The sequence below is a fragment of the Amblyraja radiata genome, chromosome 3 (genome assembly GCF_010909765.2).
Source record: "Amblyraja radiata isolate CabotCenter1 chromosome 3, sAmbRad1.1.pri, whole genome shotgun sequence".
NCBI classification, from domain to species: domain Eukaryota; kingdom Metazoa; phylum Chordata; class Chondrichthyes; order Rajiformes; family Rajidae; genus Amblyraja; species Amblyraja radiata.
In genome coordinates, this window is record NC_045958.1 from 61,760,366 (window position 1) to 61,773,086 (window position 12,721).

A 12,721-nucleotide genomic window follows, 5' to 3' on the forward strand; every position below is an offset into this window, starting at 1 on the left:
AGCAGGTGCAGCAGCATCTATGGAGCAAAGGAAATAGGCAACGTTTCAGGCCGAAACCCATCAGTCTGAAGAAGGGTTTCGGCCCGAAACGTTGCCCATTTCCTTCGCTCCATAGATGCTGCCGCATCCGCTGAGTTTCTCCAGCACTTTTGCCTACATTCACATATTATTTCTGCTTCAAATAAAGTCACAAACTAAACATATTCACCAATCAAGACATTATATATACCGCAATGACATGCAGCAAAATTATAATACAATATCTCAACTCATATTGCAATTGATGCAAGCATGTTTTCTGTGAAGGACCGAAAATTACCATGACATGGCCATAGCATGGGTCGTTATTGCTATTGGCACAGAAACACTCTGGCTTTCCACATAATTTATCCACAACAAAATGTACAGGTTGCAAGGAAATTTCTAAAGGCATTTTATGATAATAGCTGTTAAAACCGACTGCCCATCTGACAGGTTAAACATTACACTAACTGACAAGAGATGGCCAAAGGACATAACTGCAGCAAATGTTATTTTGGTAATATGTTTAAAGGTGTCAAAACAAATAATAAAATTGGGAATTAAAACACATTTGATTGCATTCCGTTATCAAACATAGTCAATGTTCGCTCTGAAGACCATGAAGCACAATAGGGTCAGGGGGTGTGTGAATCAGTGCGGGGTGGATAGATGGCGGGGGGGGGGGGGGGGGGTGTGGGTGGTTTGAGAAGGCAATCGGTGTGGAATGGATGGATTTATGCCAGTTGGAAGAGTGGGCTGAAAGATGGCAGATGGAGTTTAATGCTGATAAGTGTGAGGTGCTACATCTTGGCAGGACAAATCAAAATAGGACGTACATGGTAAATGGTAGGGAATTGAAGAATGCAGGTGAACAGAGGGATCTGGGAATAACTGTGCACAGTTCCCTGAAAGTGGAATCTCATGTAGATAGGGTGGTAAAGAAAGCTTTTGGTGTGCTGGCCTTTATAAATCAGAGCATTGAGTATAGAAGTTGGGATGTAATGTTAAAATTGTACAAGGCATTGGTGAGGCCAATTCTGGAGTATGGTGTACAATTTTGGTCGCCTAATTATAGGAATGATGTCAACAAAATAGAGAGAGTACAGAGGAGATTTACTAGAATGTTGCCTGGGTTTCAGCAACTAAGTTACAGAGAAAGGTTGAACAAGTTGGGGCTTTATTCTTTGGAGCGCAGAAGGTTAAGGGGGGACTTGATGGAGGTCTTTAAAATGATGAGAGGGATAGACAGAGTTGACGTGGATAAGCTTTTCCCACTGAGAGTAGGGAAGATTCAAACAAGGGGACATGACTTGAGAATTAAGGGACAGAAGTTTAGGGGTAACATGAGGGGGAACTTCTTTACTCAGAGAGTGGTGGCTGTGTGGAATGAGCTTCCAGTGAAGGTGGTGGAGGCAGGTTCGTTTTTATCATTTAAAAATAAATTGGATAGTTATATGGACGGGAAAGGAATGGAGGGTTATGGTCTGAGCGCAGGTATATGGGACTAGGGGAGAATACGTGTTCGGCACGGACTAGAAGGGTCGAGATGGCCTGTTTCCGTGCTGTAATTGTTATATGGTTATATGATTGAGGCAGGTGAATTAGTACGTGTTGGTTGGAGTATGTAAAATTGCGAGGGTAGATGTCAGTGGTGTTGAATGGGGGGGGGGGGGGGATCAGTACAGGAAGGATGGGGGGGGATCAGTACAGGATGAATGTGGGTAGACAAAAATGCTGGAGAAATTCAGCGGGTGAGGCAGCATCTATGGAGCTAAGGAAATATGCAACGTTTCGGGTCGAGTCCCTTCTTCAAACTGTTCCTCCCATTCTTCTTGAATGGGGGGGATCAGTAAAGGATGGATTGGGAGGGGGGGGGCACAGGATGAATGGGGGGGGGGATCAGTACAGGATGAATTGGGAGGGGGGTCAGGACTGTGGATCGGAGGGTCTGTGCAGGATGCATGAGGGGATCAGTGCAGGATGCATGAGGGGATCAGTGCAGGATGCATGAGGGGATCAGTGCAGGATGCATGAGGGGATCAGTGCAGGATGCATGAGGGGATCAGTGCAGGATGCATGAGGGGATCAGTGCAGGATGCATGAGGGGATCAGTACAGGATGCATGAGGGGATCAGTACATGATGCATGAGGGGATCAGTACATGATGCATGAGGGGATCAGTACAGGATGCATGAGGGGATCAGTACAGGATGCATGAGGGGATCAGTATATGATGCATGAGGGGATCAGTACAGGATGCACGAGGGGATCAGTACAGGATGAATGGGGCTCACTACAGGATGGATGGGGTGGATTGGTGCAGGGTAAATGGAGGATGGGTCAGTACGGGATGAATGGGTGGATCAGTGCAGTATGAATGGGGGGGGGGGGGAGAAGTGCAGGATGGATGGGATGGGGGGGTCAGTACAGGATGAATTGGGGGACCAGTGTAGGATGGATGGGGCGGGGTGGCAGGAGAATCAATGCTAGGTGGGTAGGATGATGAATAGATTGGGTGGGGGGGGGGGGAGGTAGTTGGGTAGGGGGGGAAATGGGATGTCAGTGAGGACTGAATAGAGGAGGGAATGGGGAAGAGAGAGAGGGAGAGGGAGAGGTGCAGAGGAGGTGGGGAGGAAGGTCAGCGCTCCTGGGACAACATCGCCCCGCTGCCTTGGCCGTCCCTGTCCAACGCCAATGTGCCACCGCCTCCACACCACCGCCTCCCTCCTCCGCCAGCCGACAGGAGGGTGCGCGGCAGAGCGGTGCAGCTCAAAGATCCTATAGCTATAGGATCTGTCGTGCAGCTGCTTCAGACCACGGAAGGAGGCTTCCCTCTCCCTCCCGCTCTCCCTCCTCCCGGCCGCGGCGTGCGGGAGGGGTTGTAAAAGCACCGTTGGCGGATTTGCGGCCGCTATCAAAGATCTTATATAGCTCTGCTATAAGATCTTTGGCCGCTATCGCCCTGATAACCGCCACTGCTTGCAAATCCGCCAATGGCACTTTCACAACCCCTCCCGCACGCCGTGGCCGGTAGGAGGGAGAGAAGGAGGTTCCTTCCGCCGGGGTGCGGGAGGAGGCGATGTAGCCGCTATCGCGGCCACTGTTGCTGCTGTTCGGAGCCCGTCATTCGCTTCGACCCTTCGCCACCACGCACCTAGTGTCTTTGCCCCACAATCAAAGATACTAGACGAATACATCCGCCGCCGCCGACACCAAACGTCACGTTCCTTTTCTCCAGAGATGCTGCCTGACCCGCGGAGTTACTCCAGTTTTTTGTGTCTATCGGTATAAACCAGTATTTGATTGCCAAGCCGGGCAAAATGAGTCGCATTTAGGTTGCCCGGCTGCACTTTGAGTGGTCAATGGCACCCGGGCAACCTCTAATTTCGAGCCCTGTAATGTCTGTGGTGATGAAGTGCTTTGAGAGGTTGGTTATGGTGCACATCAACTCCTACCTCGACATGAACCTCGACCAACTACAGCTCGCATACCGCCACAACAGGTCAACATTAGATGCAATTTCACTGGCTCTCCACTCCGCACTGGACCACTTGGACAATAAAAACACCTACGTCAGGCTGTTGTGTATAGACTACACCTCGGCGTTTAATACCATCATCCCTTCCAAGCTGGTTACCAAGTTCACGAAACTGGGCCTCTGCACATCCCTCTGCAATTGGATGCTCGACTACCTCATCCACAGACCGAATTGGAGGAACCACTTCATCCTCAGTAACAATTAGTTCGGGAGCACCTCAAGGCTGTGTGCTCAGCCCCCTGCTTTACTCACTCTATACCCATGACTGTGTAGCTGGTCATAGTGCGGACTACATCATCAATTTCGCTGATGTCACCACTGTGGTTGGACGAATCACAGATGGGGACGAGTCAGAGTACAGACGTGAGATCGACCGACTGATCAAATAGTGCCAGCACAACAACCTGGCTCTCAACATCAGTAAGACCAAGGAACTGATTGTGGACTTTAGTAGAGGAAGGATGAGGACCCACAATCCTATTTATATCAACAGGACGATGGTGGAGAGGGTCAATACTTCAAATTCCTGGGCGTGCAGATTTCTGAAGATCTTTTGCTGGACCCAGCACACCGATGCAATTGTAAAGAAGGCGCAGCAGCGACTCTACTTCCTGTGAAGATTACGGAGATTCGGCATGTCGAAGAGGATTCTCCTAAACTTCTACAGGTGCATAGCAGAGAGCATTCCGACTGGTTGCATCGTGGCCTGGTTCGGCAACTTGATCGTCCAGGAGCGAAAAAGACTACAAAAAGTTATGACCACTGCCCAGTCCAGGCTATTAAACACAACAAATAACTATGAGCTCTGAACTGAAAAAGACTATTATTATTTGTTATTTGCACTATATTTGTTATTTATTGAACTTTTTCTTTTTTTCCCGCCCGTTATATACAATGTTTACATATTCTTTTGTGCTGCAGCAAGTAAGAATTTCATTGTCCCGTCCGGGACATATAACAATAAAACACTCTCTTGACGATGTAATTAGGAGGCAGCCATGATCCCAGAGTGCTCGCCGCCTAGCTACCATGAAACAAAGTGCGTGATTGGTCAATTGGCGTCTGACGCAATGTCAAACGTACATTGTTTGGACAATTACTACTCGGAAAATTGGAGGTTTTTCTCATATTTTAAAAATATGTGCAGGTTTTGTTCGTGACGAGTTTCAGGTATGATTTCTATAATATTTTTACACAATATGTTAAACATGCAGGGAGTTACGTGATTTGGGTCACGCACTTAAACAAAAAAGCACCTCGGCCCACAGCCTAAATATAATGCAGGAAAAATGTGAGGAGCACATAATGAGAAAAATGGAATACTTGTTAAATGGCAAGAGATTTGGTAATGTTAATGTTCAAAGGGATCATACTCTGAAATTGTAACACAAAACCTACTGTTTGTATTAGTACACAATTTTAGTATTAGAGCCTGACAAGCATACCTAATTTTAGGGAGAACTAATTGGTATTTTTGCCTTTATTATAAAAAGATTTGAAAACATAAATATGGACATTTGGTACAACTGTATAGGGCTCTGAGCGACCATACCTAGAGTGCAGTGTAGTCAGGGCCGGATTTACGTACAAGCCGGACTAGCTTAAGCTTAGGGCCTCGAGGTCTAGGGGGGCCTCGCAGAGTCGGATTTATCACCAGGCTTCACAGGCTGAAGCCTAGGGCCTCGAAATCTAGGGGGCCTCCGGCCAAGGCAGGCCACCTGCCGTTCAACTCTGGGCGGGCCCACCTTGCTATCTCTCGGTCTGTCACTCTCCGTATCCGGGTCTCAGGTCTCCGCTCGCTCCTCATCCGCCGGCACGGCAGGCCGCCTTGCACATGCGCATTGCTGTGGCCTGCACGTCCTCCCCCTGCACATGCGCACAACCACGGCCCGCACATCATCGGCCGCCCTGCGCATGCGCACTGCCACGGCAACTGGTCAGCGCTGGGCACTTTCTCCCTCGCTTTGAATTGTGGGCGATTTGGCCGCCATTGCTGTCCGGTTGTGTATATATATGGTCTATGGTATATAAACACACTGAACTTTTATCTCCCGTTCTGTATTATGTTCACATATTCTGTTGTGCTGCAGCAAGCAAGAATTTCATTGTCCTATCGGGGCACATGACAATAAAACTCTCTTGACTCGGACAAGCAAAAAAGGGTTCTTGGGGAAAAAAGAGGTACCTTAAATTTAGTTGCGTCCGTTTGGGTAACTATGGTAGAGTGAAGACTATTCCATGCTTTAATTGTGCAGGGGAACTCCAAGGAGCAGCCAGCAACTCAGAGGGAGTTAGATGTGGCCCTTGTGGCTAAAGGGATCAGGGGGTATGGAGAGAGGGCAGGTACAGGATACCGAGTTGGATGATCAGTCATGATCATATTGAATGGCGGTGCAGGCTCGAAGGGCCGAATGGCCTACTCCTGCACCTATTTTCTATGTTTCTATGTTTCAACTCAGGATAAAAGAAATTGGGTGGCGTTTCGGGTAGAGATCCTTCTTTAGACTCCCTCTGGTTTTAGTGTCTTTCGTTTAATTTAAAGATACAGCGTGGAAACTGGCCCTTCAGCCCACCGAGTCCACAGCGACCACTGATCACCCATACACTAGTTCTTTCCCACACATTAGCGGAGTAAGTCAAGAGTGTTTTATTCTCTCACGTCCCAGTTAGAACAATGAAATCCTTACTTGCAGCAGCACAACAGAATATGTAAACATAGTACTCTGTAAACAATGTTATAAATGAGAAAACAAAACAGTGTATATTTATATATGAATATATAAGTGTGTGTGTGTGTGTGTGTGTGTGTGTGTGTGATATATATACACCCACACAATTTCCCTCCTGGGATTAATAAAGTTTTATCGCATAGTATCGTGTTTGTAGGAAGGAAGTGCAGATGCTGGTTTAAACTGAAGATAGACACATAAAGCTGGAGTAACTCAACAGGTCAGACAGAATCTTTGGACAAAAGGAAAATATGATGTTTTGGCTTGGGTCTGAAATAGGTTCCTGCACACCTTTGGAATGTGGAAGGAAACAAGAGCACCTGGAGAAAACCCATGTGATCAAAGGGAAAAGGAGCAAACTCCATACAGACAGCATCAGGATCAATTCCGGGTCTCTGGCACTTTTAGGCAGCAACTCTATGGCCAATGTACAGCCCCATAATGTTGAACTTAATTAAAATGACAAGTGTGGCATTTCCTGCGGTTGCAAGGGAAAGTGCCAGGAGAGGGGGTGGTTTGGGTGGGAAGGGACGAATTGACCAGGGAGTTATGGAGGGAGCGGTCCCTGCTGAAAACCAACAGGGGAGGGATGGGAAGAGTGGCCAGTGGTGGGATCCCATTGGTAGACAAAAAAGCATGAGAAAATCAGCGGGTAAGGCAGCATCTGTGGAGCAAAGGAATAGACGACGTTTCGGGTCGAGATCCTTCTTCAGATTGATGTCGGGGGGGGGGTGACATGAAAAAGAAAGGAAGAGGCAGAGACAGTAGGCTGTGGGAGAGCTGGGAATGAGAGGGGAAGGAGGGAGAAAGCAAGGGCTACCTGAAATTAGAGAAGCCAATGTTCATACCACTGGGGTGTAAACTACCCAAGCAAATATGAGGTGCTGCTCCTCCAATATGCGGTGGGCCTCACTCTGGCCATGGAGGAGGCCCAGGACAGAAAGGTCAGATTCGGAATGGGAAGGGTAGTTGAAGTGTTGAGCCACTGGGAGATCAGGTTGGTTATTGCAAACTGAGTAGAGGTGTTGTGCGAAGCGATCGCCTAGCCTGCGCTTGTTCTCACCGAGGTTGATCATATGCTGAATAATCCAACCACATTTTTGTTTGGAAGTGGAAAGAATAATAGAAATTGCATTCATTGCAACGTGTGAAAAGAGTTGAGGAACTGTATTATAATTTTGCTGCATGTCATTGTGGTATATATCATGTCTTGATTGGTGAACATGTTTAGTTTGTGGCTTTATTTGAAGCAGAAATAATATGTAAGTGCTTCATTGAGCATAATTCCGACTGGTAACTACACTTCGTCCAAGCACACTATCGCACGCGTCATGCAAGCCGTCTTAAATGACCACCTAAACTGTCATTTGGCAACTTAAAAAGCTGCCAAGGTTGCCTGGCTGACAACAGAGAAAAAAAATTAAGTGAGAGCCCGGCAAGGTGTATAATATTTTTGACACTGTCATAGGCCTTTCTTAGATATGCTGTCACAACGCACTGTAGTCTCTAAACAACCCATTAGTAATTTCCCAGCTCAAGTGGAACAGCTTAGGGCATCTAAATCCGGCCCTGGGTGTAGTGTTTTGGTTTCCTTATCCAAGAAGGGATGCACAAGCCACAGAGTAGGTGTGTAAGATTCATGTGGCTAGATCCAGGGATTCTTGATTAGTACAGGTGTTATGGGGAGAAGGCAGGAGAATTGGGTTAGGAAGGAGAGATATATCAGCCATGATTGAATGGCAGAGTAGACTTGATGGGCCGAATGGTCTTATTCTGCTCCTATCACTTATGACAGGTAACATTACTGAATGACGAGAGATCATGTAAGCTGGACCTATATTCTCTAGACCTTAGAAGAATAAGAAATATCAAAATATAGAGAATTGGTTACAGATCAGATGCAGAAAGAAAATGTCCTGTGGCCAAAGAGTTCAGGATGAGGGAATCAGTCTCCAGATAACCATTTAGGATAAGGTATGCAAACAGATGAGGTTAGAAAATACTTCATTCTGCGGTTGACGAATCTTTGGAATTCTCTTCCCCAGAGTGCTGTGTAGCCTCAGTCAATGTGTTAATTCAAAACAAATTGATATTTTGGTGGACATTAAAAGATAAGGGAATAATACTAGAGAATGGCTCATTGCAGATAATTGATATAGATGATCAGCTACAATTTTAAATGAATGAAGAAGCAGACTCAAAAGGCTCAATGGCCTACTCCTATTCTTGTTTTCCACATTTATGTACGGCAAACTCCATCAAACAAATGATCAACATTACTACTGGACTGGTGATGCTGTGCAAGGATAAGTATTGGTTAGGGAACTGGGAATTAACTGTTCATTTTTGAAATCGTGTGCATGATCGTTTACTATCTCTAACAATGCAACATACCCTCACTGTTGTTAGTGGGAGCATAGATATTTATACTTAAAATTTCTAGAATGGCACAGATCCAGAACCTTCCAATTTACTTATGGCAACATTCAGGCCATCGGGTGCATGCCAACTCCCAAGAAAACCATTGGTTTCACCTCTCATTTCCCTGTTGCCTTTCCTTTTTATCCACTCACATATGCCTATCAACTCCCAATGAAGCTTTTGTCTGTAACTGATGCTAAAGGGCAATTTCAGCAGCCATTCAAGAGAGTTAGATTTAGTTCTTAGGGCTAAATGAATCAAGGGATATGGGGGAAAAAACAGGAATGGGGTACTGATTTTAGATGATCAGCCATGATCATATTGAATGGCGGTGCGGGCTCAAAGGGCCGAACGGCCTGCTCCTGCCCTATTTTTCCTAGGTTTAACTTGTAATGGCAGTTGGGGGGGGGGGGGGGGGGGGGAGATGTGGAGAAGAAACTGGGGAAAATTCACGGTATAACAGCGAGAACATGCACACGTCACACAAACAGCACCCAAGACAGCTGCCCAAACCTCAGGTCTCTGGAGTGGAAGCAGTAGCACCATTAGCTACTGTACCAGTGAAAGTGCTATATATTGAGCCACAGATGATAAATGTAAATATTTACACAATGGAAGCACAATGCATAACTAAGACAATAAATTTGAAACGTTTTAAAGAACACCTCAGAATTGACAACAAATGTAATAAAGTAGAATGTTAATCTGAGAGGATGAGTGCCCCGCAAACAGTGATCATGACGTAAATTAATTTAACACCTAGTTTGAAAACTATAAGGAGAATGAAACTCAAATCAAACCTTTTCATTGTTTATGGCTAAAGAATAAACAAACACAAAATGAATACAAAAATCACAACACAACAGATGCTGAAAAGTTTAAAAATAGATAAACAGATCAAGCTACATCTATGGAGAAATGTTCATGCTCAAACATATTATGAGATTAAGACCATAAGAGATAGTAATAGAATTAGGCTGTTCACCATTGAGTCTACTCTGCCATTTTAATCACGGCTAATCCAATTTCCCTAACAACCCCATTCTCCTGTCTTCTCCCCGTAACTTTTGACACCTAGAATATTTTTTTCATAAGGTAAACTACACCAAACTAACTCTGTTTTCTATCTATCAGTGTAAATTAGGTTCAAACGCGAATGTAAAGGCTGCTGTTTGTAGAACAACTGCACCATCTAAGCACTGGAATCTGACCCCTAATCTAAATTTTAAGGGAGACCAGTGGTTGACATTATAAAATTAGACTACTGAACCACAAATCAGCACGGATAACACATTAATGTTCACACGACATTCAGTTCACTGAATGACATGTCACAAAAGTGTGGATTGACTTCGTATTAATCCAATCTCTGTTCACCCAATGGCACTATGCATTTATAGCAGGTGCCGCACATCCCCGACACGCAAGTGCGTAGTTTAACGCTCTGCTCTGCCTTCTGATCCAGGGAACCATTATTGCTACAAGCTGCTACAATTAAGGCAAGGGAAGGCGGAATGCGGGAAATGTACAAGATTTAAAGAAAAAAAACGAGTTGGAGCGGGTTGGTGTCATTGTGCTCGCCTTAGTTTCAGTCCCTTGATTGAATTCCGGTTCCACTTGGATCTGCTCCCTCACGACCGCTGCACCAGTCGGGTTCAGTGAGTGACTTGCCCAGAGGAAAACAACGATTCCAGCTCACTGGAGGGGGTGGGGCTGCCCATGGGAGAACTTGTCAAAGGACGCCCTGGTTCAAGGGGCGACCTCCGGCTCTCTATTCCAGCTGTTTGGGGAGGTGAGTTTACAGGGCATCCCCGCCCCCCGGGCGGATGGGGGAGGGAGGGGAGGTTGCGAGCGGCCCGCTAGATCCCTGGACTACACGGAGGGAGGGCGCAACGGCGGCCGCGCCTCGAGGCCCACCTGGGCGCCCCAACCGCCGTGTCGCGCGCCCCCCGCTTACCACGCGAGGTTCCACTGCGCGCCCCCGCTTACCACGCGAGGTTCCACTGCGCACTCCCGCTCACCACGCGAGGTTCCACTGCGCGCTCCCGCTCACCACGCGAGGTTCCACTGCGCGCTCCCGCTTACCACGCGAGGTTCCACTGCGCGCTCCCGCTCACCACGCGAGGTTCCACTGCGCGCTCCCGCTCACCACGCGAGATTCCACTGCGCGCTCCCGCTCACCACGCGAGATTCCACTGCGCGCTCCCGCTCACCACGCGAGGTTCCATTGCGCGCTCCCGCTCACCACGCGAGGTTCCACTGCGCGCTATCGCTCACTACGCGCGCTCGGCGGACGTGCCGAGTCCATGGAGCTTACGAGTCGGCGCTCACATGGAGGCGAGCGCTTCCTATCCAGCCCATGTGGCTGCCATGGCGGGGGGATCCCGCCTTACCGGCTACTGCTCTCATGCCTTAAAAGGAGATGTGCAAATAAAAGGAGGTCAGACCCTCAGCCATCTGACGCTTATCCTCAGCCTCCCAGCCCCGCTTTTGCAACAAATGAAGCGGTGCTTTTGGGAGTGTGGGCTGGGGGGGACAGCGGGCCCGACAGCGGTGTGGCGTGTGGAGAGGATTTACTCTGGGCGGATTTAACCAGAGGAGCGGGAAGATAAACAGTTTTTTAAAAAATCCTGAAACAAACTTCACGCTGGGCCACGTTCACTTACCGGGATGTGCCGCTATGGCCACTAAGTCAGAAGCTGGCCCGATCGTGAGGTGGTTTCTCCGGCAGAAACGTGCTTGTCCCCTGGTTGATCGTGAGATTGAACCACGTCCCGGAACTGTTGCTGTTGTCTTTATTGCCAATTCAGAATGGTCTAAACGGCCATGTTAACCCTAATGCGAGCTAAGGGAGCGATTCTGACTCTCTTTATACCAACGAGAGAGAGGAGGCGGAGCGGCCGCAGAGTCCCTTGTGGGTGGAAACAAGGGAGACACCGAGGTACTCTGCTTATTACTGCGAGAGGGGAAAACCAGATACCGCCCCTCCACGCAATGTGTGCAGTTTTGAAACATCCGTATCGTGCCACGAATACCAGCACCAGCCGCGGTGTTAATGTGGCTACGATTTGTACCATAAATATCAGCACTATCTCCGTCACAAATAAACAGTAATAGGCGGTCCATTAAAACCAGCAACGCGACTGGCAGTGCGGGAACCTTTGTCACCAGCACTTGGGGCGCCCCTTCCAGAATTGCCAGCACCAGCCAAATCATTAACGCTGGCATCACCTCAACCGAGGTTCATTACAAGGCAGTCCATTCACACCATCATCGCGTATATCACAAGCACCTTCAACAGCCAGACCACTCATGCCAGCGATACCACAAACTCCAGCTCTTGGCTCATTTGTATCGCAGTCGGCACCAGCCAAACCAGCCTCCCATAGAACGTTGAGATGTTTTGCAATTTTAAAGAGGCTACATAGATCTAACTGTAATCCTACGATTATAGCAAATCAGTAAATATAATTTCCAAATATACCAGGTTCAGCAACACCTATTCCAAACAGTGTTGTAAAGATACATGAGCTGCAGCAGACAGCTAAAAGCAAACCATAACCCCCATACTTTAAGCAGTTTCAAAACCAGCTAAAAACAACATTTCACAGATCAGTGAATGGACTTGGAAAAAATACAGGTCTTAGATGGGGTAGAGGGGTGTGTGTGGATGGAGGAATCTTTTATAAGGCAAGTCTGATTTAGAAAGTAATCTACAGACACAGGAAGACTAGCATTACTATTACTCTTCAGCACGCACTATGATCAGCAGTAATAAAAAATACTGGCTTGCAATTGTTAAGAGAGGGGGTTAATGTACTAATTTAAGGCCCTTCATGAAGGATCTGAAGAAATATATGTTCTCCCCACTTATCTTCTGTACAGAACTGTACTTTGGTCTCTGTCGATGTGTTGCAACCAGACAACCCCTCAGATGTAGACTTCATCTTCCAAACCTAATTCAATGACTTCTTCAGACCCAAAGAAGCTATTGAATCATATCCCTTTCATA

General features: G+C 47.2%; 1 protein-coding gene across 3 annotated transcripts in view; it reads right to left on the reverse strand.

Moving 5' to 3' along the window:
- slc20a2 (solute carrier family 20 member 2) overlaps positions 1 to 11,695 on the reverse strand; it is an 83,897-nt gene extending 72,202 nt beyond the window's left edge. For 2 of the 3 annotated variants that reach the window (XM_033017898.1, XM_033017900.1), the window contains exon 1: positions 11,376 to 11,693. The gene's annotated coding sequence lies outside the window, so the exon portion shown is untranslated. Of the gene's footprint in view, positions 1 to 11,375 lie in introns of all 3 variants that reach the window. The other variant, XM_033017901.1, reaches the window with a different exon arrangement.
- Between the last annotated feature and the right edge of the window lie 1,026 nt (positions 11,696 to 12,721).